We start from the raw sequence: 6,618 nt of genomic DNA on the forward strand, positions 1-6,618 counted from the left end.
GTCAAAATGGGTACATGGTTTAGCTATAAAGGCTGATTCTATAAGGGAACTTGGAGAACAAGGAATAGTTTACCTATCAGAGAAGGGAAGAATTTCTTACCAAACAAGAGACAGAAAACACTATAAAATGCAAACTGGATAATTTTGATTACATTAAATTGAAAATTTCTGCACAAATAAAGTCAATGCAACCAACATTAGAAAGGAAGCAGAAAACTGGGAAAGAATTTTTACAGCCACTCTCCCTGGTAAAGGCCTCATTTCTAAAACCAAGTCAAATTTATAAGAATACAAGACATTTCCCAATCAACAAATGGTCAAAGGATACGAAAAGGCAGTTTTCAGATAAAGAAATTAAAGGTAAGCTGTGAGCTCTTCCATCCAGTATGTACTTGCCTTCCCCATGCATCCAGGTATGGTTACCACCTCCTCTCTTTCAAAGGTTTAAACTTGCCACTTCAAAGTTTGCCATGGATGATGATATTGCTGCTCTTGTTGACAATGGCTATGGAATGTGCAAAGCTGACTTTTCTGGAGATTATGCCCCTCTGACTGTCTTCCCTTCCATTGTTGGGTGCCCCAGACAACAGGGTGTGAAGCTGGGTATAGTCCAGAAAGACAGCTATATGGAGGATGAGGCCCAGAGCAAGACAGGAATTCTAACCCTGAAGTACCCCATTGAATCACCCACTGAGATGACATGGAGAATATCTGGCATCATAATTTCTACAATGAGCTTCATGTGGCCCCTAAAGAACATGTTCTTCTCACATAAGCTCCCCTGATACCCAAAGCCAACAGAGAAAAGATGACTCAGATTATATTTGAGACCTTCAACACCCCAGCCATGTACTCTGCCATCCAGGCAGTGCTATCCCTGTATACCTCTCGTTGTACTACTGGTATTATAATGGACTCTGATGATGGTGTGACCCACACTGTGCCCATCTATAAAGGTTATGACCTTCCCCATGCCATCCCCTATCTGGATCTGCCTGGCCATGATCTTACAGACTACCTCACCAATATCCTGACTGACATCAGTTTCACCACTGTAGCTAAAAGGGAAATCATGTGTGACATCAAGGAGAAGCTGTGTTATGTCCCCTTAGACTTTGAGCAAGAGAAGGCCACTGCTCCATCTAGCTCCTGTCTGGAAAAGAGCTCTGAGCTCCCTGGTGGTCAGGTTATCACCATTGGCAGCAAGAGGTTTGGTTGTACAGAACCTCCTTTCCAACTCCCTTTCTTAGGTATGAAATCCTGTGGGATCCCTGAAACTACCTTCAACTCAATCATGAAGTGTGATGCTGACATCCATAAGGATTTGTGTGCCAATATCCCATTGTCTGGTGGTACCACCATGTACTCAGGGGTTGCTGACAGGATGCAGAAAGAGATTACAGCCCTAGTTCCCAGCACAATGAAAATCAAGAATATTGCCTCACGTGAGCACAAATACTCTGTCTGGATTGGAGGCTCCATCTTGGCATCCTTTTCCACCTTCTAGCAGATCAGGATTAGGAAGTAGGAGTATGATGAATCTGGACCCTCCATTGTCCACTGCAAATGCTTCTAAATGGACAGTTTGGGGTGTTTTCGTTTTGTTTTCTTTTTTGTCAAAGGGTGTGACATGACAATTGTCCAAAAAAAAAGAGATGAGATTGGCATAGATTTATTTGCTTTTTTGTTTTTGTTTTTTTATTTTTGTGCTTGACTCAGTATTTAAAAACTGGATCAGTGAAGGTGATGAGAAGTCTAAATATGCTGGAGGAAAATGCAAACAACACCAGAGTTCTACAGTGCTTTTTCATGACTCTGATGGTACATTTGTTTTTTTTTTTTTCATTGTTTGTTTGTTTTTTAATAGTCGTTCCAAATGTTATATAATACATTACTACACAGTTATAAGCCTCTATGAAGGGTGTCCTTTGCTAGAGCAAAGGAACAACATAATAAAGAACCAGATGGGGAGGGGGAAGAACAGAAAGTACTAGTATTGCTTTAAATGTGAAATATGTAATCTTTAAAAAAAAAAAAGACTGGGGCGTAGCCAAATGGTGGAGTAAAAGCAAGAACTTGCTTAAGCTCCTGCATCAAACATCTCCAATACCTGTAAAATAGGACTCCAAACAGATTTTAGAGGTACAGAACCCAAAAAGCGACAGAGAAAAATAAATATCTTACTGAAGCCAGCCTTGCAGGCTGGTAGGAATGGTCTATTGCACCAGGCTGGGGGCTGAGCAGACCCATGTGGGAGGAGCTTGGTTGCCCAAAGAATTTCATCACTAAAATGGAAGGAGAGTTGGTAAATGACTTTTTCATTGCAGATGATAATGTACTGAATTTAGTCTCTGAGGTTAAGATTCAACAAGCATAGATTGTCTGGCACATTTTTCTAATTTTACCCTAACAATTAACAACAAGAAAACATGTTTTCCAACAGTCAGCACTACACCATTAATATGTGGAAACATCAGATACACCAAATGAATAAATTTTGAATGCTGTGAATAAGTTGTCTTACCTGTGGAATGTACACATACATGATGAGGTTGGTGCAAAACTCTGCCAGAGATTAGTGTTTGAGGCTCCAAAGGAAAGTTTGATAGAGAAGAGGTATTAGTTTGCTTACCAAATTAAACATCTACAGAGCTACTGTACTGACTTCATTGTATGCCTGTGAACCAAGACAGTGAAACAGTGCCATGCAAGGAAACTGAATTACTTTCACATAAATTGTTTTAGGAAGATTTTGAAGATCACCCGGAAAGATAAGGTACTAGACAGTGAGGGCATTTTTTGAGTTGAACTGCCAAGCATCAAACTCTACTTCAGAGAGCATGATTCCAATGGGCTGGTCCCAGTGTTTGAATGTCATATGTAAATTTGCCTTAAAGACTATTTTAGTGGGTAGAGCCAAGATGGCAGATTAAAACCAAGAACTTGGTGTAAGCTTCTGCACCAACCACCTCCAATACCTGCAATATATGACTCTAAAAATTTTTAGAGCTATAGAACCCACAAAGTGACAGAGAGAAACAAATCTCCTGCTAAAGGCATCCTGGAAGGCCGACAGGAAGGTTCTATCACAACAAGCTAGGAGCCAAGAGCGGTCCTGCATGAGCTGTGCAAGACCTGGGGTTTGGGCCTGTCCAGTGGCACACCATCAGGAGCCTACTTCAGGAGAGTGAATCACTGGCAGGAGTGATGGTTTCCAGACTTATCAAATTTAAAAAACAAAGAAAAAGTAAAAGGTCAATGGGGAACTGTGTTGGAACCAGGTGAAGAGGAGTGTGGTCCGGCCCCTGACGCCAGGAAATGGCATAGGTGTGGAGGATGCAGTTGCTGCCACATGGCTGCCGCCAGACATCCTGGCCTGCAGATCATAGGGGGACAAAGTGACCATTCAGAGGGTAATCCCTCTTGCTTTGACCTGCTTCAATCTGGTTCATGCAGTTTTGGGTAGTGGTCCTGGGGTGAGAAATACCAGTGTGTCAGAGCTTATGATGGCTGTAAAGGGGTCACTCTTTTTAGACCTCTGACAACATTTGTGAAAACCACAGAAATTTGGGACATAGCTCTCTCCACTCTGGAAGCAGAGGTCGACCATGGCAAAGAGCTCAAAAGCCAGTAATTGGCTAGCCAGATGAGCAAGCAGAGGAATTGCAATCATACTGGAGAATTCTTTTTTGAGGCCAAAAAGGATCAAAACATGGAATGAGAAGAAGTCAATGAAGTCAAAACTCCTGCATCATAAGCTTCCAAGAAAAATATGAATTGGTCACAGGCCATGTAGGAACTCAAGAAAGATTGTGAAAATCAAGTAAGAGAAGTGGAGGGAAAATTGAGAAAAGAAATGAAAATGAAATGAGAAAATCACAAAAAGTAAGGCAACAGCTTACTAAAGGAGACCCAAAGAATACTGAAGATAATAACACCTTAAAAATAGACTAACCCAAATGGCAAAAGAAGCCCAAAAAGCCAATGAGGAGAAGAATGTCTTAAAAAGCTGATTTTGCCAGATGGAAAAGGAATTTCAAAAACTCACTGAAGGGAAAAATTCCTTCAAAACTAAATTGGAGCAAATGAGTTTTTAAGAATTTAAGATACTATAAAACAGATCCAGACAAATGAAAAAAAATTGAAGGCAATGTAAAATATCTCATTTGAAAAGCACTGGCCTGAAAAATAAATACAGGAGAGATCATTTAAAATGACTGGACTACCTGAAAGTCATGATCAAAAAAAGAGTCTAGATAATAATCCTTCAAGAAACTCTTTTATTTATTTATTTTTTTGTTTGTTTGCTTTTTGGAGGTCAATTGGGGTTAAGTGACTTACCCAAGTTCACATGGCTAGTTAAGTTTTAAGTGTCTGAGTCCAGATTTGAACTCAGGTCCTCCTGACTCCAGGGCCAGTGCTCTATTGGATGCACCATCTAGCCACCTGTAATGGAAATATTAATTTTTAAGTTCTTCCCTGTCCCTAGGCTAAAGTGCACCTGGAGCCTGGGGTGGGAGACTTGTTTTCAGTAGATACTCCTTGATTGGCCAGTGAGTCAATAAGGTTTTTACATCCTCTGAGCCAGGAGAAGGCTATATAATCCCTGATGTGAGGCTTTACTTTGGGGCTCACTTTGAGAAGTGTTCTGTGATTTGATCAGATGAGACTCTAGGGAGCCATTGTTGAGAGCCCCCGGCTTTGAAAAACCCAGATATTGATTTGGTATGGATGTAATGGTTGGACAGTTTGGAAACCTGTCTACTTGATCTGTTTCTCTGACTTGATATTTCTGTCTGTATACGCTGAAGTTCGGGGTGCTGACCTTTTCCCCCTGAACTAGGAAAACGATATATGTTTGACTGATTAAAATAAGCTTGTTAACCCACTTTGCGTTGCTTTCCTTTATCATAGCAGATCCAATAACCTGTGTTGGCAGCCACCCTAGGGATGCTGGGGTGCTTGCTGCTACACCACCCTCTTCAAGAAATTCTTAAGGAAAATTGCCTTCATATTCTAGAACCAGAGGGCAAAATGGAAATTGAAAATGCACTGATCACTCTTGAAAAAGATCCTCCCAAAAAAATTGCTAAGAATATCACAGCCAATTTTCAAAATTCCCGGTCAAGGAGAAAATATTGTAAATTGTCAGAAAGAAACAATTTGAGTATTTTGGGAACACAATCAGGATGACACAAGACATAGCAGGTTCTACATTAAGGATTTGAAGGGCTTAGAATATGATAGTCCAGAGGTCACAGGAGCTAGGGTTTAAACCAAGAATCACCTACCCAGTAAAACTGAGTGTGATGCTTCAGGGGAAAATATGGTCATTCAATGAAATGAGGACTTTCAAGTATTCTTGATGAGAAAAGCAGAATGGAAAAGAAAATTTGACTTTTAAATAAGAGAAGCAAAGGAAGCATGAGAAGGTAAAGAGGAAAGAGAAATCATAAGAAACTTATTAAAGTTGAACTATTTACACTCCTACATGAAAAAGTGATAATTGTAACTATTAAGACTTTTCTCAGTCTGAGGATAGTTGAAGGGAACATATATATGTGTGTGTATACATATGCATATATGTATACATACATATGTATATATATTAGAGGGTGTATGTATATAAAATCACATATGTGAGTGTGTGTATATGTGTGTACTTGTATACATAAACAAAGGGCACAGGATGAGTTGAGTAGGAAGGTATGATGTTTAAAAAATAAAATTAAGAGAAGAGAGAGTAATATAATATGAGAAGGAGAAAGGGAGGGATAGAATAGGGTAAATTGTCTCATATAAAAGGGGCAAGAGAAAACTGTAACAATGGAGGGGAAGAGCAGGAAGGTGAAAGGGTCAACCTTAGTCTCATTGAATTTGGCTTAAGGAGGACATAACATACACATGCATTTGGGTATCTTACCCAACAGGAAAGGAATGAGGAAGGGTATAAGAGGGTGGACAATGGAAGGGAGGGCAGATTGGGGGAGAGGTTAGTTAGAAGAAAACACTTTTGAAAAGGTACAGGGTCAATGTAGAAAATCAAATAAGTGGGAGTGGGATAGGATGGAGGAATATATATATATATATATTTAGTTTCTCACAAAATAACTACAATGGAAATATTTTGAGTAAGTGTACATGCAAAACCTATGTTGAATTGTTTGCCTTCCCAGTGGGGGTGGGTGAGGAGGAAAGAAAGAATCTGGAAATCCAAGTTTGAAAAACAAATGTGAAAAAACTTTTTTTTTTTAAACAATGCAACTAGGGAATAAAATATACGGTCTCTGGGGTATAGAAATCCATTTTGCCCTACTAGAAAGCTCAGGCAGGATGGGGGAGGCCATGAGAGAGTAGATTGCTGGAAGGGGGGTTTGGGCTTGATATCTTGGGGTGGGGGTAGGAAAAAGATGGGGAGAAAATTTGTGACTCAAAATCTTGTGGAAATGAATGTTGAAAACTAAAAACAAATCAGTAGAAGATTAATTACAAAAATAAAAACCTTTTTGTATCTTCCACCTTAGTATTTGTTTTTTTTTAATTTTCAGCCACATTGAGTGGCCCCTTAAATTCCTTCCATGCCCCCAACAAAGATGTGAATGAGGACTTTTATAGTCT

General features: G+C 39.7%; 1 pseudogene; it reads left to right on the plus strand.

The window, feature by feature from the left end:
• Nucleotides 1-470: 470 nt before the first annotated feature.
• On the plus strand, nucleotides 471-1,758 carry LOC138170879 (actin, cytoplasmic 1 pseudogene; annotated as a pseudogene).
• Nucleotides 1,759-6,618: the final 4,860 nt, after the last annotated feature.

The sequence above is a fragment of the Petaurus breviceps genome, unplaced genomic scaffold, assembly GCF_028583685.1.
Source record: "Petaurus breviceps papuanus isolate PSGF00001 unplaced genomic scaffold, PetGlider_PUasm1.0 40, whole genome shotgun sequence".
Taxonomy (NCBI): domain Eukaryota; kingdom Metazoa; phylum Chordata; class Mammalia; order Diprotodontia; family Petauridae; genus Petaurus; species Petaurus breviceps.